At 39.9% G+C, this 25,963-nt stretch overlaps 1 long non-coding RNA gene across 1 annotated transcript in view; it reads right to left on the bottom strand.

Moving 5' to 3' along the window:
* Positions 1–25,963, bottom strand: part of LOC308058278 — a 70,860-nt gene that overhangs the window by 8,927 nt on the left and 35,970 nt on the right. The window contains exon 2 of the long non-coding RNA XR_013925763.1: positions 1–25,963. This exon is cut by the window's left edge and continues 8,927 nt beyond it. This is a non-coding gene — a long non-coding RNA (uncharacterized lncRNA).

Genomic DNA, 25,963 nt, shown 5'->3' with positions numbered 1-25,963 from the left:
GACCTCTTATTAACTCCTGTCACTACTCCTTGTTCTCCTGTTCATGGCTGAAGTCACTGAGCACTGATAGAACTGTAACTCCTGTATGCAACAGAAACTGCTGTTTATGGGGCCCTATTAATGTTGTTTTACAATTTTTTGAATCCTACTTTTTCACAGAAGGATTGAAAAAAACCTGATTTAGCAGCCCTTGTATTATGGAAAAACATTATATCATTGTCTGAGAGGGATATTTTGAATGCACGTTTTACTGTGAGCACATCAGCTCAGGATCTGGGAACACTGAGTTCCTGGAACTGGAATGCTGTCTGTCCTCACGGTAATGCAGGCTCAGAGCAGCTTGCTTGGGAAGAGCCAAAGGGCTCTGTGGTGGACAGAGCTATGCTCTCCCTATGACTTATCCATCCACGCTGCTTGAAAAAGAAGCTGGGCCAACATTAACACGTTATGTTGTCTCGGTTTCTCTGGCTACTTTTTACATAGTAAATATAAAGCCTCAGGGATTGTTTTCTGGTCCTGAAGCCAACTGGCCCAGCCTGGTTTGCATCAGTACAGCTAAAGTCACCCTCACAGAAGAGGGTGACTGCATCCAAAGTACCACTGGGAAAGAGTTCAGGCTCACGCCTGAGTGTTGCCTTGCAGAGTGCTTGGGTGCTCAGGCCAGAGTGGTGTCACATAGCAGTGCTGAGATTTTAGCAGCCTGGACGGTACGTGAGGACTTGGGCTCATTCCCTGGCCCAGTTTAGTTTGCTAACATAGGCAGGTTAGAGTCTCTCTGGAGAGACCTGGCTGTTGAGCTGATGGTTTCTTGAGCGTTTGCTCCAGAGGGTTGCAGTGTAAATGCTGGGTGAATCTGGTCTTTGGAAATACGCAGATTTGCTTAATTCCTGTTCCTCTCTTCCTCTACCCCAGCCTAACCCTCATTAAATATTAAGCCTTACAACTAAAATTTCTGTCCATAAATAAATTCATGTGTTACTTCCTGATAACCTTTGGATCTGCTGTTTAATTCAGCTAAATTTGCCAAGGGTTAACAGTTGAGAGGTCTTAAATTGCAGAATGTATGGTGAAACAACAAGAGCTGGTAAGGATGAGGGCTCCAAATGAATGTTTCCACCAAGAGAAGGCAGGAAAACCTGCTTTCTCTTGGTGGAAGGAGTCGTGACACAAGTACATCTTGCTGCGTGGCTGATCAGCGCAGCTGCTGCTTGCCTGTCTGATAAGGTAGCTGGGAGTACTGACTGGAAGAGGAGGGAAGCCATAGGGAATAAGAGACAAAAGACAGAAGATGCAAATCTAGAGGAAAGTAGGCTTCCAGAGCCTGGCTGCTTAAAAATGTGCATGTTTATTTTATTTACTGGAGGGTGCAAAAGACTTTTAGGTAGCAGAGATCTGCTATAGAGGTAAGAACTGTAAATTTGAGCGTCTGGCTGCAAAGAGGAATCCAGAGTCCAAACACTGAGTGCCTTGGTGGCGGCATGCCGTGAAGGAGGTGTCTCAGAAGAGGAACATGCTAAGTGAGGAGATGCTTCCAGACAGTTAATATAAAGGTGCTGAACACAAAAGTACAGAAGATTGTGTCCAGTTCTAATCGCCCTCTGAGATTTAGGGGCCTCACTCAGGACATAGCCTAGTGACTTGAGTTGGGTGCGCATTTCTGAAAATACTTTTTCTCTCAAAGAACTGAATAGAGATCACCCTTTTCTTTTAAAGGAAAAGTGGTAGAAGGAATTAGGTAGGGTTTATATATTTCATGCAGTGGTGTGAAATACAGGTGAAGTCTTGGAACCAGAACCCAGGCTGTCCCTTTCTTAGTGAGTGAGATAACTATTAGACTTTAGAAACACGGTCTGTTGTATGCTTTTTTTCTGGACCAGTGGGTCTCATATTTTACAGGAAAACATGACAGTGTTTCAGCAAAAAGGCTGAACAATGCCCTTTCTGGTGTCTGGTGGTTAGATCATTCGCATGGGTGGTGGCAGAGGGTAAAAGAGAACTGCTTGGATTGTAGGTGCTCTGACAATTAGATTCTGGTATGAAAGCACAATTTACAGTTTAAAGCAAAGCAATTTTTACAGCTATGTTTTGCAAGGAGCTTTATCCTTTTGAATAGATATGTGAATTTATATATTTCTAAATTAAGTATGTCTATTAGATCAACTCTTTGAGATGTGACAGTTTCATTTCATTTTTCTAAATCCAGATTGATTTCATGTAAGCTAGTTTTTGACCTGATCGACCTTGTTAAGACCATGGCTGTTGTCAGATATTGGCAGTTTGTAGCTGTGTGACAGACTTCCCACTGCTCAGATGGTACGGTTTAAAGCACTCTGTGGTGCCCTGCAGTGAAATGGGCTAAGGGTGCTCATGTAAGTCAGCTGCTGCATCTCAGAAAGAGAGGAACTTGTCTGATAGTAGCATACATTTGTTAGGAATAGGGTCTTTAACTGCTCCAGCCCCTTGCAGAATGAACGCTTGTGAAGTGAAAAAGAACATTTACTGAGTACCCCTTCTGCTCGGTCCACATACAGGCATCTGGAAATGAAGGCACTGTATCTTGCAGAGAAACAGTGAAGATCGTCGGTTTACGTCCGTGCAATTAAACTGGCAGACAGCATCAGCCAAGGTTTCCCCCTGTTGCCGCGTCCTCTGTGCCTCTGCGTGCATTACCACAGGATTAGCTCAGTCAGGAAGACGGGTTCTCACAGCTCTGCTTCCTGTGCTCAGATGTGGTGTATTCCAAATGCTCCTGAGGTTTTACTCTAGTTACCAAGGTATTTGCAAAGCAGAAGAAATTGCACCTGAAAATGTTAATGTACGATCCGATTGCCAAACATGTGTGCGTTTTAAAAGATATTAAATTGGCTTGCTCTGCCTACCGTTCTCAGGCTGTGGCTCTACTTGCCTTCATATGGGATTTGAACTGTGCTTCCCACAGCAGATTCCTCTCAGCACATCCCATCTAGAGGTACAGAAGAATGAGATGTAGATGATCTAATGGAGAGAACCTCGTGGATGTTGAATACCTAATTTAGATGATTGGGGATTATGTTCCCTAAGTATTGAGCAACTAGTCCCAACCAGAGCAAGTCATTACAGGGTTTTTCATCGGTTTTCAATTTTCAGACCTTCAGGAATTTCTTAACGGAGTTATGGACGCTGTGCAGCAAATTCAAGCCTACTGGCAATAGCTATTTTGTAACTGGTTTAGATTCAAGGGAACAACAAACCTTAGGTTTAAAGTCATGGGACTATATGAAAAAGTGAGACAAGTCAAGCCAGTCCTCCTAGACAGGAGCTGTGCTGCCCTACCATGCTTTGGTTAGCTTTACCGTTCCTCGTGCCACCTCGCCGCATCAAGTTCAGAAGTACAACAAGTACCGGATCGGGATTCTGCCTACAATATACAATTAAAGCCTTCAGCTTTGTGGCTGTTACTTCCATCATAGTACCCACATAACTAGATATGTTTTATATAAAAATACTTTTTCAGTCAAGTGATTAGTTTGCAAATACAAAAATTATTTGCTTTCATGAGTAAAGGACCCTTATAAGAAGCACTGTTGAAAATAAGCCCAAACCCCCTTCTGTATTACAGAAAATTACTTGGTTGAGCCTTTAGCCCAGTGGTTGTTCTCTGGAATGCCTCTGAGGCTGAGCTGTTATATTCTTTAAAATATTAATATTAAATCAAGCTTACCATTCTTTAGCAAATGTCACCATAATTTGTAACAGTTTTATGAAACAGGTTTCTAAGACTACAAATCCATAACTGGCAAAATAACAGGCTCTATACTTGGTAGCTGTTTCATGTAATACAATTTCCATGTAAGTAAATATGGCACTTTTTCTGAATATGCTGACTTTGGACCCGAATAATGTATGCAGCAATCTCAGTCTAGCATGATACTGAAAGAAGCTACCAGTGACCAAGGGTACGTTATTGTCTTGTGGCTAGTTTACATCCCATATATTATTGTTAAACTTGATAATAAATCTTTTATTCTGTTGGAAGTCAGAAATAATTAAGTTGAATCCATCAGAGTTAGACTGGCCTCAGGCAAATAAACTAGAAATTTGGGCAGTCTTAACCCAGAAGCCTGGAAATTGATGATGCAGGGACTGAGCTCTCCGGTGGTGTTCAGGTGTGTCTCCAGGTCAGTGTTTGAAGTGGTACATGGATGACTCGGTCATACTCCACACAGTGTATTTGTTCACTCCACCTTAATTTCTACCCTTGTGACTTTGGCCCCTTTCCTTTACAGAAAGAAATACTCGAGTTCATGAATATAACATATTTTAACTTTGAATTTATGTGATTATGCAGTGAGAGCATAACTAACACACGTTCTTCCATGATCATATGAGTAAATAAAAGTAGGAAAAAAAGACTTTTTTGGATACATTAGAAACAGGAAAATAAGGCAAATTAATGTCTCTGCATAATTCCATGAGTCTTTTGTCTTAAATAATGCATGGATTATTATAAATATAACAAAAAGTCAGACTTATGTGAATGACGCTGAACAGCTGTTGAGAAAAGCTGACAAATAAAGGCTTTGGGCTTGCTGCATTTGCACATAGCCAACTATGTGGTAGAGTCGCCTCATAAATGGGACTTCTTAGATCTATAATGTTGTTTATATCCATATATTACATCCTAATAGCCAAAGTTCCTTATTAATTTGTCAATACATTTATTTCTTTTTAATTTTTAAAGATATGAAGAGGTCAAAGTATTGCATTATTATGGTTAACTCAAACCAAAAATGCTCAACAAAATACTTTTTCACTTGAAAGGAGATGAGGAGTAGTGTGGAAGGGTTTTGTTCAAGAATGCATTTGAATTCAGGAAAGAATATGAGCTTGTAAACAGGAAATTCTCTTTTGCAAACTGCAATGACAAACACATTTTGATACATACAGAAACGATCATAAACTGCTTTTTGTTTACACAGCTATTATAGCTTTAATAGAAAGATTATATTTTGGAAGAACTGTGTGGAAGTTGTTGTGGAGGGCATCGGACATCCTGCTTCACAAGCATTTTAGTTTGGTAGAAAACTTTAGTTTGGTAGGTGTCAGTACCTTTTCCTGTTGCTCATGTGCAAGTGCATTTTTTAAATATACTTTTTTACAGTCATCATCAGTTTTGTTCTATATGCAGCAGAGGGGACTACTGCCCCTATGAAAAAATGGACAGAAAGTAAATGTATGTAGTATTGTAGTAAAACCACTGAAGGTAGAAAATGGGGGTTTCAAAGCTAATGTAGGTACGTGAGGTGATTGAAGTGAAAATTATACTTTGTGAGAGAGGATGATGCCTTTTTAATGATACTTGAGATAATGCTTTTGAATTAATGGCTGAAATTGAATTTGGTTCAGGTAATTCATATGCTATCTGAAGAATAAAAGGTCTTGGAAGGAGTTTTCACCTTTTACTTTAACTAGCATTAAAATATTCAGCTGGGAGGGTTTCTTGTGCCATTGTTTATTCTTTCTTGACCTAAAACCTATGCCAAAGCAAGATTTTTATGCCAGATAGTGTTAATACTTGCCCTGCTGAATAGCTCTTTCTTTCACATAAGGTAATTTCCATGTGTGCTGCCCAGCAGGGTATTTCAGATGAAGAATTGATATGATGTTGGGCATTTAATTTGAAGGTTCATATAACAGGTTTGCTATCCATGCAGTTTTGTTATTATCTGGAAGGAAAGTTTTGACATATGTAATTGTCCACCCACCACTGAAATATTCAGACATGCTTTATAATTATATGGAGAAACCTTATGGGCTCAGCTGCAAAACTTACTGTCCAAAGCAAATAGTGGAGACTTGGCTGCAGACTACGTTCCCCTCCTCAAATAAGACATTAACAGAGAGAAAAGAATAAGACTCCTGTGTGAAAAAGTGCTGTGGCATTTAATAGAAAATGATAACCTTTCTACATGAATTATGAACCAACCTATAAAAATGAACAAGAAAAGGTATGCTTCTTCTCTAATCCTGCATGACAATTAAAAAGTTATATAGAACAGATGCTCAGTTTCTAATGCTACGCATTTTTACAGCAATTATTTTAGAATTCTCATAAATTATCTATTCCTAAGGATTAGTTCATATTGAATATTAAAGGACTTCTATTTTATTCTCTTTTATGAAATTCTAAAAGATCTTGCCATATGAATGTGAAGGCCATGGTTGGAAGGCCTGCTTTTTCTTGAAAATCAAAGGAAAACACTGATTTCAGTGGTCTCGCCACCCTCTGCATATGAATTTTCTCAGTCCAGGATAGCTGCTGTTCTGTGGGGACCTCAGTGACCGACTCGGTGAGAGAGGTTTGAAGTCTGCTTTTGAACTGTGGGGCCACACTGTTCTCGGTTTTGTCAGCAGAGCTGCTATAATGAAATTCAGAAATTGTTGAGAGCGGGTTTTGGACTGCTACCTGTAGATCGTAAGTTTGCAGATTCCTGTAACATGTAATGGGATGGGCAGGACGTTTTAGGGCAGCCATATGATACAAGGACTATAAAGATTTTTGGTAATGTTCTTAATAGTGTGGGATCTGAACATAAATATGTTTGTTGCTAAATCCAATACTTGCTTGTAACAGGTACAGGAGAATAGAAAGCCTGTTTTCTCTTAGAAATTATTCTATACTGATTTCCTGCCTTTTTTGGTCAAAATGCACTTTTAATTAGAATTTCCTGGCAACTTCTTCTGCTGCTGTTCATTGCAATTTTTTGTTATATTTGAACTACCAATGTATAGCCGCCTTATGCTTGCATCATGCCGAAGAGTGTTCAGATTTTTATACCTAGGGCTGGCACTTTGTGTGTGTGTGTGCAATAGGCACGTGTGTACATGGATGTCATTGCTATTTACTAACATCATTGGTCTATATTCCCGAGTTGAGCACCACTGCCATGCACAACAATAATTTTCCATTCTTCATTTTATATAAATTTGTGAACTGATAGCTTGTGAAGATGATTTTCCTTCCTGGCTTTGCAGGTCTGACATTTCTTGGTTATAATAACCTTAGTTTGTACTGCATACAGTAGCTGTACTCTGTGAAAAATCTGCTTTGGTTGTTCCAACATGTGTAGTTATATGTGGTAACTGCAACTTAGTTGTAGAAATTTATACAGGGGAATATGCATAAGTCTACGTGTTGAGTTGAGGGTACATTGGTCTGAATAAAGACAAAGTTTCCAACTTTGTAAATAAATGAGTATTTCTCTGGATCCCGGTTTCCCACAGTTTTTATTGTATATAATAGCAGTATGTCTCAGACAGCTTGTCATGTGGAGAGAGGTTTCATGTGATGGGTTAGTGCATCACATGATATGGATTTACATGTTCTTTTTTCTTTTGGTGGTTGGTGTTTGTTGTTTTTTGGTGTTTTTTTGGTTTTTTTTTTTAAGCTGAGATTGAGGCACCATTGCAAATTGAACTTTTGGAAGAGAACAGCAGTGACAATATTAATATAAATACTTCATTAAAAAAAGGCAAGCTTTTGCTGTGGTTCACTGATTGTTGCCAAAGACATACAGCTGGCTCTCTGCATCTTTTTCTAGAAAGGCTTAGCAATAACTAGGCATCATTTCTGACAGACCATTGAGGTTTCGGACTCCTTGGAAACCCACAGGGATTGGTTTGTTGGAGATATTTTCCATGAGATTCCCTGGAGCATCTGTGTTTTCAAAGAAGTTTCACTTCTCAGCTTGACAGGCAGGGACGTGTGCTGTGTTTCCCTTTTCAGAGGAAGGAACACTAAAGCACAGCTTGCTCGCTGCTTTTAGTGAGAGATGCCAGAACCCATCTCTTCCCTGTCCTTCCCGGGCAGCAGCTCTGTTGGATTCAATGGCTTCTTGCATCTCTGTAATAATTCATAGTACCTCAAGCTGAGGTTAAGTTGTTGCTTCCAAACCTATAAGCATGTACATGAAAACTTACTTTTTTGAATTTTGCAAAGAAATCCAAAGGCAAAATACATGGAGTGTGCAAAGCCGGTTTGCCTTCACCAATAGCAATTCTGCTCTCTTCCATTCACTCTTACTGAAGCAGGGTAACTCTGGAAGGCTTCTTTCGGAAGTTTGCTTTGTCAAAAGTCATCACAAAGAGGTTTTATTGCAGTTAGAGGCAAGGATTTATATCAGAGTAAGTCCATGCAGGATAAATCCCTCCCTCCTGAAATAACTGTTTGGAAATAAGATACTATTCTGTCTATCAGAGGCTAGGTTTAGAGAGCAAGGAATGGTGTTCTGGCCAAGAGGTACCCGAACAAAAGCTTCAGTCAGACTTCAAGATATTGAGCTGTGTGGGTGGTTCTTAATCTTTTACCTCCTTACCTTCTGTCTGTGCTAAAAGATTAAAGAGGCACAAGGTGTCAGATTAGGATTTATTTGGCCATGACCTTTTCATTTTATTGTGCCTTTTTTCTGTACTTTCTGGTTTTGTAGCTCACTTCTGTGATACTTGTTTATGCCACTGCTATTTTATGCAGGGCTAATCAGTGTTATTGAAGAGTTAAGGAGAACGACTTGAGAGCTTAGCCTTAGTTCTTGGATGGTAACAAAACACTGGGGAAAGAATAGAGCTTGTTTTAGGCAAAGGCTAATTAAACATAGATTTTTTTTTTGGTGGATTTCTTTAAAGATTTTTGAAAGGGATGCATGTAGGAATAGAGTTCATGTAGCAGAGTTAAAATCAGCAATCCGTCTTTACCATCTATATCTTTAAATTTTTTTATTTTTTTATTTTTTTTGCACTGCTAGGGAGTTACTGGACATTCACGAACCTGTACCCTATCCCAAGAAGTTGTTATGCCTGTGAAGGGAAAGGGAGCTTGTGCCTGCAGCAGCATGTCCTTCTCACCCCTTGTGGGTTAGGTTGTTCTCGTCTCCTGAACAGGCTTTTCAATAGGTGTGTGAAATACCTGCTCTTTGCTAGTTTCACCCTGGCAAGTGAAACCCTGGGTGAGCTGAGGAGACAGAAAATGGAATGGAAAAAAAATGGAACTTTCTCAGTTATCATAATCTTGGTGGTGTTTTTGACTCTATTGCTTTTAATTTAACATTGTGTGACTCCAGATACTGTATCGGGCAGCACAACATGTAAGTGAACATATAGCACTGTTAGGTTCTCCGCACTGTGGTCTGTTAGTTAATTATATTTATAATTGTTCCAGTTAACTTTTATGATCAATTGTGGTGTTTGGGAACGGAGTTTTGTCTGAAACAAGGTACTGTGGGGTCAGTTGGAAGTCCTGAATGATTCTACTGATAGCATTAATGGGCAGCCTGGCTGAGAGTGTCTAAAATGGGGGCCCTTGGGAGCATCCCACTTCCCAGAGGACAGCAGGTCTATACTAATTTCATGTTGGGACACTTTTTCTCAATGGCCTGTATCCCCTGATTTCCTTCACAAAGGAGCTTTTAATGAAGGGTTAGGGAATTAATTATCCTGTTCTCTACCAGTCCTACAGCCCAGGATAGCAAAAGCTCAGGACTGCAGTGTACACTGTGATGAACAGCTGAGCTGCTGCTTAGAGACAGCCACTGTTACTAGTCACACCTGGAATCTTGGCTATTTGAGATTTCATCCCAGCTTTACTTGCTTTACTTCACCCGAAGCATACTTGGCTTTCTGCATGGACTTGAGGAATTTACAGGAGACATGTAGTTTAATGCATAAATCTGGCGCATAAGCAGGAGTAAGGTTTTGGTGAGCAGCAGCACAAAGGAAGATCAGAGGGGACTGAGAGCGAGCAGAAGTCAGTATTGTCACGCTGTTGTAGAGGAGGAACTTGGTTCTGAAAAGTATTTGAAAGAATAACTTGTGAACAGTAATTGCTATGACTAGCTGAGTACTTGTGAGGTACTGGCGGTAGCGTTGCATCCATATTTCAGGGAGCCACATTTTAATGATGTAATTAAAAAAAAATAATAAAAAGGAAAAGAAATGCGATAATAAGAGAGAATCGCGAGGATAGCAACAGGCATAGGTTTGGAAAGCATGATCTACATGGAACAAATAAAGGAAAACTTCAGCAAAGTATTTTAAGGAGTAGCCTGCAGGCTGTGGGCCAGACAAAGCTTGCCTTGCCAAAATAACTCGTACAGCTTCTGTCAGCTCCTGCCTACCCCCTTTCTGAGCCATTAACTCATGGACAAGGCCCAGGTTGTGGTGCCCACTTACCCATTTTTTTCTTCAGCATGTGTGCTGTGGGGTGCTGGGGGACCTGGAAGCCAGTCATTTGGTGAGCCATGTGTGCACACGTGGGAGCGCATCCCTGCCGTGTGTCCAGTGATGGTGGGAGGTACCAGCATGGTTTACTCGTGGGTGGCTGTGTGATAGACCTTGCAGGCTCTTCTGGGACAGGTGGCATTTCTGGATTAGATAAACAGCTGAAGAGTATTTGCAGAGTGATATTTAGTCCTCCTTCAGAGAAAGAGAAAGATATAGGATGGTTGTTTAGAGGTCTCCAACCGGTAATATCTACCTATTTTCAGTTTTGCTTTTTAGAGGATATAGTGTGAAAGCTTGGGGTGGGGGAAGAGTGGAACACATGGAGAGTGAAAGGTGGGAGGATGTAAAGCAGTGGTCAGACTTCACAAACTGTGAAGTATTGTTAATAAGTTCTTTTTGATGATTCTCTCTCATGAACAAATTCTTCTTCCAAATGCATGGGAAATGCTTGTCAGATGCACGCTAAAATACCAATACCGCTGTGCTGCCACCTGCAGAAAATGTCACATGTCTTGGCTGGGAGATGCAAACCTGACAGGGTGGAGTGAAGCCTTCATAAAATGTAGGAATAGTTATTCCTCCTTATCTTGACCTTTTTCTATTTAACGTGGTATTTCTGAATGCTGATGAGACAACACATGGCCAAACAAGGATTCGTTTAAAGGATATTAAACTCTCTAAACTAAAATATTTTGGTAGAAGTCATAGATGACATTGCTCTTATTCCAGTGAGTGGTTTTGCTAGTACCACCGTACAACTAACAGTTTGGAGATTGCTGTGTTGGTCCATTTCTAATTAAAATAGTGAGCTGCTGCCTGCTTTCTGTTTTCTGGCCTTCAATCCTTTTACTACCTGAATCTGGAGAACAGGCTGTAAAACATTAAATATGGGAAAGCTGGGAAATGTAACACGCTGTAAATGTATGAAGGTAGGAGCTCAAATATGTGTGGACATAAAGATTTTATTTCTTTACATAAGGTTTAAATGAAGAGTCTGCAGTATAAATCTCTGCTTTCAAAGCGAACTATCACTTTTCAGCAAGAAGGAAGGCAAGAATGACTATTAAGAAATGAAATATTACACCTTTAGGAAGCATCAAAGCAATTCTAATAAGGTCATCCATATATGCAAATAAGTGAAGACCCTACCCTGCCCCTAGATATATCATAGGACTTTTTCTTTCAATTTTTTAATTTTATTTTATTTTTTTATCTGCAGTCTGGAATTGTATAGTTTTGTGGTTTTTTTTTAAATGTTGTGAACAAGACACGCAAAGGTCACCATTATGCAATGAAACTGTCAGGAGACAGCTGGGAGGTCTTAATTTAATGCCCATTATGCCCCATATTTGATATCTGTATCTGGCTTCTAATGTGTGGTAGGCGGGGGTGGAAGATGATTGTAGTTTGGAGGAAACAAGATGTAGCAGCTCACTGGAAATTGCTGGGAGGACAGGATAGAAGTGATGTTTTTATAAGCAGTGTTGCATTTAACTGAAAAATATTACTTCAAACCAAATGTATTTATAAACAGAATTGCTGAACGCTCTGAGAAAGCTGTTTTAACACTTAGAAATGAAAACTGAGAAATCCTAAACGTTTAGTGTGAAAGAGTGGCCGTTCAGATATCAGGGCCAAATCTTGTGTGATTTATCTTAAATGTTTTGTCCAGTTGGATTGATCACATTATTGACTTTTTAAACAGAATTTTGCATTATGATCTATGTGATTTATGAAAGGGTTTTTTTTCTCAGCTGATTATTGAAGTGGTGGGATCAGCAGCACTCCCCAGTATGACTGCTCTGAATATTTGTTACTTAGATGGACCTTAAAGGAAATCTCAGTCTTCCTAAACCTGGAACAATGGAGCATCGTGAGTGGAGATTTTTCAGCAAGTGAGCTTGACTTTTCTCTATTCAGTTGTGTGACAATATTTTTCTCCTGTGTACTCAAATAATATTATCTCAACTTCATTGAAAAGCCACCCCAGTTGAAAAAGTAGTAAAATCCATGTTATGTACAGGGGGTACAGTCAACTAACCAACTGATCTGCTTGCATCCTGTGTAGTGAAGTATCAGGAAGCTCTGTTGGGTCCAGGGTATGTGGAACAAAACCCATCATTGTTCTACTGAAATGATGAACCCCGGGCAAGGAAGAAACGAGCACTAGGCTGAACTGATTTACTATTCAGAAGAAACATGATGCTATCATACTTCATATGAAAACCTCTGGTGGCTGGCGGAAGGCAGTCTTTTCCTTTGCCCAGCAAGTCTGAAGTTAGTTTTGGCTTGAGATGGAGGCAGAGGGTTGAGTATCTCCCAAAGACATTTGCTAACTTCATATTGCTCGGTCAGCTGTCTGGAATGGATGATTGCAATGAGGTAGGTTTCTGCACAGTATTGATGTTCTGAGTTGTTGGCATGGGGTGGATCTTGAAGAAGGAGCCTGCATCTCATAAAGATCCTATTGATAAAATGTTAATAAATGACCTCTGCGTCTAGCTGTTATTGGTATTCTGGGGCATATTAACTGCACCTGAATTATTGCATAGGAAAGACCTATGAAATTTATTTGACTTCAATGACCTCCTTAGAGAATGGGCTTTGTAATATGCTGAATGACTTTTTTTTTTTTTTTTTTTTTTTTCCCCCCAACATACCTTTATGAGGTTCCCTGTTAGGAACACTGTCTGATATAAGTTTTCTTGATTTTGGCCCTTGCCATGGGCTTGTAAATTACTTTCAGCCATATACGGGACTGTGTAATACCTCCCAGAAGTCTAGAGCATAAAAGAAATGAAGATACAATCTGGGCTATGGTATCAGACCATGCTATTACGTTTATTGCTCTTACATGTTGTCATCCCGCTTCTCAGATTCTGCTCCTTCTCCCAAGAGCTACCTTTTACTTGTATAGCTGCCTCTGAAATCCTGGTGTCTCTCAAATCCTTGTTTGTTCAGACCTACACTGCCGGTTCTGGGACAGAAAGGTCTGACTTAGCCGAGCTAGCCTGGACACAAAGCAGGCTAGAGCAGTGACACCGTGGTGTTTCATGGAGTGAATGTGACCTCTCCTTTGCAGCTCAGACGTGTCCACTCTTAATATTTGGCACATCTTGCCCTTACATTTCCCAAATCCCTGTCATTGTCAGAAGTTTTTAATAATCAGATCCTTATGGATAGTTTATCACAAGCAGCTGAAAGAAATAGCAGTGACTATAATGACTGCTTTTGTACAAGCCGCTGAAGCTCACGTAATGCAAATGTCATAGGCAAGTAATTAAGTTTGTGGTGGTTAATTATGTTTTAATAACATCACTGATTTTCTAATGCTTGTAACTTTGCCTTCACAGAAGAAAAAACCCTTGAAAAAAACCCCTATTGTTCTCCTGTGGGTAATTTGTAGGTATAGCAGTTACGCAAAGTCAATAAATATCTCATTACGGTGATATGATCACACTTATACCACCATATGAACTGAAATTTCTTCTTTACATTGAAGACCTATACAGCACAATAGGAGCTGTGAACTGAAGTAATCTTTAATTTTCTGCTAAAAATTAAATAGAGTCTCACCAGAGCAGAATGCCACTAGATGGCAGCGATACACAGCAAAGCTGCTTTCCTTACTTCTGTCCTTAGTGTGCCTCGGAAAACTTGCAACAGTTTGGAAGGATAAGAAAATAAAAATGGATCTGTGCATGCATTTAAAATGATACATTTTAAATTGAAACCGTTGTATTATGGGTTTTTTTTTTTTCCTTAATAGTTTTTACTACAGAGCGAGGACACGTTCTTACTGGAAAACACATTGTAGAGCAGTCACTAGTTACCATTGTAAAAGGTTTGTGTTTAGGTAGAATAAAGCAAGAAAACTTTCATTTTTCCAGCATGTTCCCTAATTAGCTCAAAGGTTTGCTGCTGTTGCAGTCATGGGTCTTGTGGTCCCCAGGATGCAAATACAGGGCAGAGGAAGGAACTGCAAATGCTCTGGATAAATTTTGATTTGCAGGGTAACTGTCAAGCAAATGCTGTAGTAAAGCCTCAACCAAGTGCTCGAAGCATCTGTCTCTGAGTATGCAATTTTTGTCTGTTTCTCCATTTTCTCTGAAGTGTATTTGTGCTTTCATTTGGTTTTGGACATGTGTGTGTTCTCCATTGTGATAGACTAGTGCAAAGATTTTCTTCTTCCTCCTGCATTCTTCCGAAGCTGCTGGATTCCAATGCGTTTCCCATGCACATAGACCAACTCTGTACATCCTTAACATAAAACAAGTTCCTTCCTATTGGAAGGCAGTAGGAAGAAAGAACAAATGTTGAGTTTCTGAGAGAAACCAAAGTGGGCATGTCTTCTAAATAGGTTGGAGTAATTCAGGGTGAAAGCACAGACTAATCTGACTGCAGAAGTTTAAGAACTTAACCCCACAGCTGTCTGCTTCATCCTTCTGCTGGGGACAATCATCCTTGGAGCAGAGCTTAACACAGGACTAGGGCTCAGCTATCTCAGTGCACCATCTTAATGTGAATGGCTAGTAAAAGGATGGGATGGTCTTTGTGTTGTAGGTAAGGATGATCCAGTTCCAGCCCTACTAATGGTAACTGGGAGGCAGTTTCCCTGCTAGTGAATCAGTTCTGGTTGAGATCCACAGTGATATCTAAAGTCACTAACTCCTTATTTTATTGTTCTTTCACCCAAGGTTTGCTGTGTATGTCCATAAGGTACCTGGAGCTCCACTTAGGTTTACACGTAATGTGTATGTGTGAGGGATAGGCAAAGAGTTCCCTTTGTTCAAATGTTATAATTGGGCAACCTCAGTTTTCCTAGTAATTCTGCTTTCCAGATTTTCGTGCAGCTCCTCGTCCTTTTTGGTTTGTTCGGTTTGTTTGGTTTTTTGCTTGTTTTGTGGTTTGAGTTTGGGGTTTTTTTGTGGATTTTATTTTTGTGGGGTTTGGTTTCTTGGATGTGTTTCATGGATTTTTATGTTGTTTGGTTGGGTGGGTTTAGGTTTTTTTGTTGTTGTTTTGCATGTTGACTTTACAGGAAGCTCTGAAGAAGACTTTAAACTGCAGTGTCGTTAAACTAACATTTTGATTTTTATCTTCTTTTCAGAAGAGAAATTCTCCACTCTTAGTATTTTCCCTGAATAACGTTATGGTCTCACAGTTATACTAAATCAAGTTTATGTGCCCAGAGTTGTATATGGCCATTACTTGGTGATCAGATAAGGGTCTAGCTGAGAGTGGACCGTCTGTGATTCGACACCGATAAAACAGCAGTGAGGCTTTTTTTGCTTGGAGAGACATTTGAAAGAATGTGTAGAGCTGGGTTGTGATTCATTCCTGCTGGGAATGGAAGCTGACTTAGCACGTCGGAGGGCACAGGACTGGGTGCAGGTTAGCACGTCATGAGTTGAAGTGTAAAGAGTTTGTGCATTTGGTGTTTATTTTTGGTTTTATTCCTAAATCTCTTACTGTAGTGTGTTCCATGGACTTCATAAATGCAGACTGGGCAATCATTTTGTATACTGTCTAATAACAGAACAGCTTTCAGCTATGGAGAAGTACTAGTGGAATAGGACAGCATCACCAGCTGTGTCCATTTGGACAGGCTGAGGCAAGCTAGGGGAAGCTTTGTGCTGCTACTGTGGCTCTCGTTTGGAGAGGGTGCCTGGTGCAGGACCTTATGTCTCCATTGTGGGACTTGCACCTAAGGATCCTGTGCCTTGAAACCAGGACGTGGAAGACAGGACTGGTGCATGGATGAGCCTGCCCTGATGTATCTGGGATGCAATTAGGGTGCAGAACTAGGAACAGAAATTACTGCTGATTTTTTTTTTTTTAGTATAGACGTAATCTAAGTGTCCATAAGATGTGGCTCTTGCCTTACTGTAGTCTTCGTATTGCATGATAAAATCCTGTGAGCGTGAATGAGGAAAGAGTTTAAATGCCTGTGGTGATTTGCCAGAAAGGAGTTAGGGTAGGCCAGCTCAGGCTGATTGTAGGAATTCTCAGCCTTCTTATGTTGTAATCATTCTTCTCACCATGATGTAGTTTTGCAGTCTTGGCTTTCTTTAAAGTCTGTCACTGCCCTTGCAATCTGGAGTAGCAGCAGTAAGCAATAGTGCCTTTCATCATCTGCAGCTAGGCAGGAGACTGGGATCACTCCTGCAGAGTGTGTAATGGCCCTCCATCCCTCTCACGGCAAGGTTAGGCTCTAATTAAAGCCAATCTTTGAGGAATTTACAGCTATTACCGAGCACTCCCGTCTGTGAGGTGAGCTTCTGAGAGAGGATAATGCTTGTGCTCTTGTTTCTGCACTGGTTTCCTGTTCCCATCCAGGTGCAACCCAAGCTGTTGGTGATGACCTTCAAACCCTAGCGTGTCTGGGACCTGTTGTCTAAGACATAGCCTCTCACCTCATACTAAGCTGTGGGACATACAACTAGCTGTTTGTTCCTGAGGCAAAGCTTTCCGTGGGAGGTTATGGGGTTTTCCTGTTAGAAAGCTTCTCATCTCAGGAATTTGCCTCTTCCCCTTCCTTCCTTGTCTCCTTTTGACAGCCTGCCAACACACAGGTCTAGGATTTTCTGACAGACGGTATGAATTAGTTGTCCCTTTTCCCCTGTTTTGGTACATGTCATTTTCTAGTTAATATTTGTGGGGCAGTAGCTTTCTCAAAGTGGTGGTTTGCTAATGTCATATGTTGTGGGTACTTCGTGGAGTGATTCTCTACCTATTCCTCCCTGCCCTCTGATTTTAAGAGGAATGAGTTTGGTTGCCATGGCCGTAGGAACTATACAACTCTATTAATGAGAATATGTGATGTAAACATACATAAACGATTAATAATTGGTTTATGGATGACTTTAAATAGTTACATAATTCAGCCGTTAGGATAGCTAGAAAGAAATACCTTCCGAATTTTAACTATTTGTGATACATGTGCCCTTCGTGTCTGCAATGTGTCATTCCTTTCTCACTACCCCTTTTCAAAGTATCGTATAAAAGAACGTTAATAAGAAGTATCACTAAATAAGGGATTTATACTATTTATTTGTGTGGGGAGGAAAGATCTCATTTTCCTGTGCAAGAAATCATCACTTGCACTTAGTTTAAGAATGTTTGGGATCTGGTGGAAAGGGTCCTGAAATTTCTTTCTCCTTTGCTCTTGCCCTCACTTTTTTTTTGGCGTCTGTTGGCAGCTCTTCTTGTCATAGAGCACTGTTTCAATATCCTCATTAGGATTCTCCAGAAAAATGATTTCTTCCCCTGTCTTCTTGAGGTTGATGGCTGCCTTCCCATTTCCTCTTCTGGAAGTTGTCTGTTCCAATACCACAATAGTAAAGATTTGGATTCATTAATACGGCACTGGTTATGGTTCCAATAAGTTTTAATTGTAGTGAAATGGCAAGATGCTTCATGTCATTTGTCCTGATGTACCCTAACTGCGGAGGAATAGCCAGTATCATATTTGTTCAGTCAATCCTATAGGGCCGGGCTCAGCCACAGACAGATTTTGAATTAAAGGCAAACCATGAAAAATGGGTGTCGGCACCCGTCCATCTTTCTGTAGCTGAATCCAGAAGTGCTCAATTATATATATTACTGTAAAGGGAAGAATCTTTCTGTCAACATATATAAAAACGAATGAGGTATCCAATTATGTAAAATGTTATACCTCTAGAAATTGTGAATATTTAAAGAGTACTCTTTGCTTGCAGAGATTTCCCTTACAAGAGGAAAAGGGAACGTTACCGTGGTAGTTGTACCAGCTCAGTGTCTTGTGATAGCTTCCTTTTGCACACAATTTGTAGAAGGGTGAGAAGGTGCTACGTGAAACTTAGAAGGTTTGGAGCTCTGTGCAAGGGCGTAGAGAGCTGATGGGTCCATAAATGGGTAGACCACCAGCCAAATTTTATGGGACACTGGAGGAGATAAACAACAGTACGGTAACTCTGAAAGAGAAGTAAGAAGGATGGGGCATGGTGGGGCTTCCCCCTTCAAGCAGGACAGATGTCTGGGTTTTCCATACTTGTTTATTCCTTATGGATAAGGAAGGAAACTTTGAGCTATCTCACTCAATGTTGAATGTTGAAGGATGTTGAAATGTCATACTTGTTGGATTGTTGTAAAAAGATGACTAAAGTACCCCTCAAAGCTTCACTCAGAGCAACTTATGTTTATTCCTGGTTTATCCTGAAACAGCTGGTCTTGCCTCAGTTAGGCAGGACTTAATGAAAAAAAGGTATTAACCACGATTCTTTGGTAACATCATCTCCCACACAGTTGTGCTCGTAAAAAGAAAGTAAAGCAGCAGTGTCAGACATGACTTTTTAAGAGTGTGATTCCTGGAGTCTCTTGCAGTTGGTAGGGGATACAGCTGTCTTTTTCAAGGCTACACTGATGACCCCTCCACCTGGATTTGTCTTGAGCAATTTTTATATGAGAACTGGTCCTCGGTGCTGTTGTAAGCTGCCTTACAGTAGTGCTGGACAAATATTCATGAAGATAGCCTTTGTCTGAAGAATGAGTGACAGTCAAAAGGCATATCCCCACTGTCAAAATGCCAGAAAAATCATTACAGCTTTCAAGAGCCCTTTCTGAATCTCAAGTATTTGGAGGTTTTTCTACCTCGGAGCTTGAGGCCTTGTCCTTTCAGGACTCTGAATTCTGAATGAAGCCATTGCTGTATGAACATTAATGGATTTCATTATTCTTCAAGAACGTCCTCTCTTTACATGTTAAAGAGCATGTGACTTGTGGCTTCACTCCCAGGGTCACAGTCAAAATTTTTTGTAAAATTTTTTGCATTCTTTTTTCCACATAGCCCCTGCAGTGGCAATGAACATTTTCAGTATTCATCGTGCCCTAGGTAATAAACCAAAACCATCAGTGCTACAACATTTTCTTATGGTGGTTGTTATCTCTAGAAGTTTCTATTTCATGAAGGTAAGCTCACAAGGAGTAATATATGATAGGATAGACTCCTTTAATCTGTAACATGCAGTAAAGTACATAGATGAATGACAACCAAAGAGGGCCAACAATGTAATCATCTAAATGATTGCAGACAATAAGCTTAGGCATGGCTTTAAGCCTTTCAATAACTATGAAGAATCTTATCTTATGCTTTTGATTAATTCCTGAATATACTCACCTGATCTCTCCCTTTTCTGTATTGTCATCACCAAAACCCAAATGCAGACATTCTGCAGATGTGCCCTCTATTTCAAATCCAGGACGGCTTTGACTTTAGGGACTGTAGGTGGGAGAAGAATTTGGTTTTCTACTTCTAGGTAAGGTTGAAAGTTTAAGACAGAAATGCTGTGCTAAAATACCCCGATTTCTCAAGGAACAAGAGAGACCTCGTGAAAACTGAAGGTTGAGAGAATTAGGGGAGCTGGCCAGGAGACCTCAGAGGTGACTGACTGGTCTCCCTAGGTTCCCGTCAGTTGGCTGGGATCCCTAGGGTCTGCTGTGTGAGCGGGAGGTGGCAGCTGTGCTCCACGACTTCAGTGATAAAGCACATAGTCTTTATGCACTCCTCATACTTCAGCACATAAAGCTTTACAACTGATTTTCAATATTCACACTTTTCACTTAAGCCATCAACAGCTGTGGGAAAAACTAGAAAATTATGACAAGTGGGGGTTTCTTATAATTTGGGCTATTAGTAACCAAGAATTTATAAACTCTGCCGCATGCAGCTGCAACAAGCGTTCCTGTAACTAGGAAACTGCAAATATGTCAAAACCAGCAATAAATATCTACGAGTTTCTATAACAACAACGAGTCCTCAAACACCACCACAAGAAAACGCTTGTTAAGGCCTAGATCTGCTTAAAATAGAGAGTTATAGACACTTGAGCAGCTTTTTTTCCGAGATTGAACTTGCCAGAGCTGATTCAGTTCTCCTGTAGGCTTGAAATGGCTCAGCCAGAGGAGTCCCATTCTCACGGCAGGAAGCTACTGTCTTAAAACTGCATGTTTAAAATATAACAGCCTGTAATACTAAACGCCTATGGCACCAGAGCTCTAATTTACAAACCTTTATAAGAAACTTAATTTACTAGGCCAGAGGTTTCTTACACTCTTTGGGAGAGAAAGCAGGCATCCCGTCTCACTTTAGGCCGCTTTATTTGCAGTTTGAATTAATTAAAGAAACACAGTGATTGGCACCATTCAGAGAACAGCAAACAGTGGCACAAGGAGAACAGCCTCAGCCTGTGGGGAAGGATGGGGAGAACTTCTGATTCCACTTCACTTCTGAAAGCAAATAGATTGTGTGAATGCAGCCATAAATGTCTTGGGACATCTCCCACAAAAACTTGGGAGATTATTGCCTTTCCGTATTTCTTCTACTGGGATCTGAAACAGGAATTGGGAGGCAGGTAGTTACGAGGACATATTGGAAGAGTGGGACACTGGTTGAAATGGGTGATCTGTAAAAGGTTTATAGGAGGACTCCTGTTAGAGTTAAGTGGTCACAACATCTTCAGGAGGTCCTCTGGGGACACAGCAGTTCCAGCTGCCTCTTGCACTGAGGGGGGCTTTAAATATTCACTTGGTTTGTAATCTCAAAGCGTGTATTTTCCTGCAATGTTTGGTTTAAGAAATCATGACAGAATAATGTATCAGACTAATAAGAACTTTAAAGCTTTATTTCTTTTTCAGCATGTAGTAAAAGTTCTCTGTGTAGCTTCTGAAGTACTGCTTTATCACTATGTATCTTGCTAGTTAGAAGAGGATAAGGAGAATAATTGCCATTTTGAAGCTGAAGGACTGAGGCACAAAGAAGGCAGGGCTTATTTAAATTCACCCTGAAAGTCTGTGGCAGAGCAGGGATCTGGCATCCTAAATGCCAACCTGGCAGAGGGCTGCATCCCTAAATACTTAGTAAATAATCATGTGGATTATGATGTGTGCTGTCTGACAGATTGACTAAGCTGAGAAATACAGTCTTTAGAACTCTTGTCTCATAGGAAGTCTCTGGAAGTGAATCTGATTTCTCCAGGGAGTGTTTTGTCCTTGGTCATTGGAATGTGTTTTTGATGCTGAATTTATGAGACTGTGCATTGAGAAGGCTTAGTGGTGTACCAGTGCGCTACCAGATGCAGAAAGCAATAAGCTGGTATGTACAGCTCAACCATGTGTGCTGGTGTGGAGCATGAAGGCAGTAAGACTTGCTAGAAAAATATGACGTGTGAATTTAAAGTTTGGGTAAATGTATCATTCTGCTTTAGACCTTTAATCGATATGGTTTTAATATCTGCATTCTGAACTTCCAGAGGTAGACAAGAGTCAAAAGAAAACAGAAGAGATTTCAGATCTCAACAAATATCAAGGTTTTAAAGCTAAAAATTAAATATATCTATATATATTTTGAAAAAATGAAGTATATTTACATATACATATATACGGATACTGAATAGCAAATAGTAGGAGTGTTTTGAATGAGATCACGCTAACATCTGCAAGCATGTGACTGACATTCCAGGTGAGAATCTCAAGTTATTAGTAAGGTATCATTCAACTGCATGTTGTGAAACCTCCTCTATCATTAATTGGGCTTTTCATACTGTTTGTGCTCAAGGAAAGCTCTAATGACTTTATGGGTGTGGACGTTGGGCAAAGTGACATGTTAAAAATTGCATGGAGTGGAATTTTCACAAAGCGGTAGAGATTTCTTTGTAACTTGAACCTTTTAAATCAGGAGTGGACCTCTTTCTGAAGAACATGTCATAACTCAGATGGAATCAATAACCTTGATGCAAATTGGGAGTCATGTTTGGTGGTCTCTCTTGTGGAGAAGGTCATATTGGAAAGACAAATTGGTTCCTTTCAGCTATAGAAATCACAGAAGCTCTTGACTTTTAGATCTGTAACTTAAACTTTAAACATGTCTGCAAGGAAAAAAGTGTGTGGATATGTGTGATAGGGAAGATTTTGAAAAAATTGCTGCTATGGTGGACAGTAAAAGACAGATCTCTTCTGTATTTTCCCAAAAATTTCAGCCAAGTGCAAGCTAGAAGAAATCAGCTGGAAAAGCTGCAGAAATTTGCTAAAGCTAGGTATAAAACCTCTTCAAGTCTAAGTACTTTATCACCAAACATGGAAGTAGATTTGTAGCTTGCAAAGACTAATGTAAATGTAGCCTTAGGAAGGAAGACTTTTGGTACAAACAAACCTTGCCTCCTTTTGAGTCCAGTGTGGTTAAAGAACAGTTCCTGCTGTAGTGTGGAGTGATGAAGTGGATACGGCAGAATGTTATGGGAAATGTAGATGCAAAAGAAAGTGTGAGAACTCAAATACTTAAGAAAACATCAGGACGACGGGCATTCATCTGGTGAAATTCAGCATAAGTCTTTGTAAAACGTTCAGTGGTCTTGCAGTACAGTTATATGGATTTACACCACATTGTGTCTGGGCTAAGAATGATGCACAGAGTTCAAAGGGAGACAGCTCACCTATGTGCTTGCGATCATTTTCCAAATGCCTAACAGATGATTAAATACTTGTCTACTGCTGTAGGCAAAACAAAACAAAAATTCCCTCATAAAATAGTCCAGATAAATCTAGTGGCTTAAAAGGTAGCTTTCCTCAGCTAGTCAAGGGGCACGTGAACAAATGGCAAACAGGGAATAACAGCCCAAAACATGAAGTGGCAGACAGATGACTTGCCATTAGAGGGCAGGATGAAACGGTTTAATCAAAAAGTGGAGCAACCACAACATTCCACCTGTGATAGAGAATGTAAATCAGTGGTGGAGATAGTATGCAGAGCTTCAGGGCTTGCTTAAATACTTCTTTCTGTTATAAAAAATGAAGAAATACAGCGTACGTTTGAATCTTAAGGTACGTTTCAAAGAATGTTTCATAACCAGCTCATCCAGGGAGTAGAGTCAAATCTGGCCCAAGCAATGTCTGTTTTGGTTACAATGTAGTTAACTACTTCTTTGCTGTAGTTTTGCATATATGCAGGACAGTAAGTTCTAGAAATAATACGGAAATATAATAATACATCTGAAATAGCTTGGTTAAATTAACATATGAGACAGGAATACAGTCTAAAGACTAAATATCCCAAGTTGTGTGGGGTAACCTGCACATTGATTTTGAGAGGGGCATGAAAGGCTGTTGGTATCAAAGGATCAAGCCTATCGTGTCTGTGTAAAAAATGATTATATAAGGGTCGTGACTAAAGCAATCACAGTATAATATTTTGTATTCTAGCCTCCAGAATTGTGATGTGGGGTGTGTGCAAGTAACAGATGGGCATTTAGACACACAGATCATCTTAGGCAAGATGAGATTTACCTACCCTAAATTAGATGGCTAAGTCTAAGCTAGTCAGCCTAAGGTCACGTCACAGTCAGTGGGTATGATGTCTCAAGGGGCAAGTCATTTTAGCCTGAGATTGGCCCTGCAGTAACACAAGTGAGTTGTTTTCTGCAAGTGCCAAGCTGTCTGTGACTGCATTATTTTGACTCTCTCTTTATTTTTTCTTTGTTTTCAATTTTCATTTTTAAGTTAACTGTTTTAATTTCCCAAGTGAAAACCATGAAAAAAATCTCCTTCCTTTCAGTATATTTAAAAGCTTGAAAAGGGCAGGAAGCATTTTGCTGTAAGGTCCTGCCATTTTTTTCCACAGTGCCTTATTCTAAGCCTTCTAGACAATAAAAATGTAATTTTATTCATACAGCACCCATGGACAGACTGTCACCACTTTCCTTCTTTTTTTTTTAAAGCAGCTCTAAGTGACAGCGAGAAAGAAGAATGGAGTGCCTTGCAACTTCATGCTTCATGTGGTACACCTGAATCGGAATATTCCATGGGAGAAGATGAATTCAGATTTAAATCTTGTAGGTTTACCAGAGGAAAATATAAGACTTTACATTTACAACTGCAGATCAAGCCTTGAGTTTGGATTAAAAAATCCTAGGTACTGACAATTGCAACTGAAAAACTAATTCAAAGGAGATCAGGCAACTAGATTTGAAGGTGAATGAGGGTAATAATTTATAGCCAATAACTGTATACATGAATCTGGTTCTGTTAACTCAGGCAAAATCAGGTTAATTTCCAGCTAGCCAGGGTATTTTGGTAGAGCTCACTTATCCCTTTGTCATCCAGATCAAACAGCAGAAGTGGAAAATTCTGCTAGTACAGTCTTCAACAAGCCTCAGGGAGGGATGTTTTGGAAGGGACTTTTCTTACCCGTTCATTGAGCATGGAGAATTGTAAGCACAGTTGTCCTTAGCTATAGCTTATTGAAAAGGATTCAGCCTCATCAGCCATTTAACACTGAATGCGTCAGGGCAGTACACATCCTTCTGAGTTTAAACACAGCACTGTACAGGGTGACACTAGTTTTTTTTCTCGTCCAGAACGTCTCATCTGTGCATCTCTAGGTCTTTCCTGTTATGACACAACCAGCCTTCTCTCCTTTCAAAGGCATTTTACTTAAGCACATGACTGCTTTCTTAATCTTTATTTATTTATTTATTTATGTAATGATGGCACTTCTACACTTACTGTAGATGTGAGCTAATGCTGTTAAGGGAACATTGTATTATATAGAGTTATCCTGTTAAAAACCAACACCATCAGAAGCCTTGTAAAAAAAACCACTCAAGTGATGAACTTCCAGAAGATGCTAGTTTAGAAAAAGTGTGAATTTGTTGTATTCGTAAACAGAGAAGTTTTAAAGGAATTGGTGACTTGAAAAATGAATGTGATACATCTAAACTCCCTGTCTTTACTCTTTTCTGGGTTTCCCTAATCAGTTGCATGCCATTTCTTCTTCTCTGTTGCAATGCTGCATTGGTATCCCTCACAAATTTGAACAACCTCCACCCTTAATACCTTTAGCACCACATGGATTGTTCCTTAGTTTTGCAATACATTTATCTGACTTAATTAAAGTAGGATATGTTTGATAACAAAAGGCAGATTTTTCTCAGACTATATTAACACGCTGCCCTTGTTGAGTGGCATGTTAAAACATTGGTGTCTCTTCAGGTATCTGTTAGAAGTGTGTTCAGCTGTGGTTTTCATGGGACATTCTGGTGTAGGATGGGCTTTTCTAAAGGAATTTTGCTTAAGGTATATTCTATCCTTTTTCCAGGTTGTGTGGCAACCATTTAATGTAGGCTGGATTAGAAGAAATTGCTGATGTGATTAACACTGTTTAACATATTGTAAAAGTAAACAGTTGAGCTTGTCACTTGTCTTTACTTGATGGACATCACCCTGCGAAAACCTTTGCTCAGAAAAAAGATAATGCAATAAGTCTTCTCTTAAAGCTTTTAAAGTCCACATTACTGGAGGTTTCTGTTCTCACTATATGGCCTGCTTGACCTTGAAAGTGGAAAAATATATTAATGCCTCGTATCTGTACTGTTTGAGCGTAAATACTGGCACAGAGATCTAGAGATGTGGTACTGTTTTGTTAGCAAATCTGCCACAGGTGGAAACCAGGGCAATTAGGTAAGTCTTAGAGGAGCCTGGGCAGAGAATGTACAGGTGATGTTCCTCAAGTTATGACCCCACTGTGTTCCTAAAGGGACAAGTCATTGTCAAAATTGCAAAGATACAAGCCTTTCTTTGCTACTTCACTATGTGTCTGTACCACTGGAAAAAAAACAAACCAAACCACAAAAACAACCAGCAGTGGAAACGAAGAAAAATGGGTTTTGAATTAGGTACA

This window comes from Falco punctatus (assembly GCF_963210335.1).
Source record: "Falco punctatus genome assembly, chromosome: 1".
Classification (NCBI taxonomy): Eukaryota; Metazoa; Chordata; class Aves; order Falconiformes; family Falconidae; genus Falco; species Falco punctatus.
Note: the sequence above shows the minus strand (reverse complement) of the source record. Positions and strands in the feature narration are given on the sequence as shown.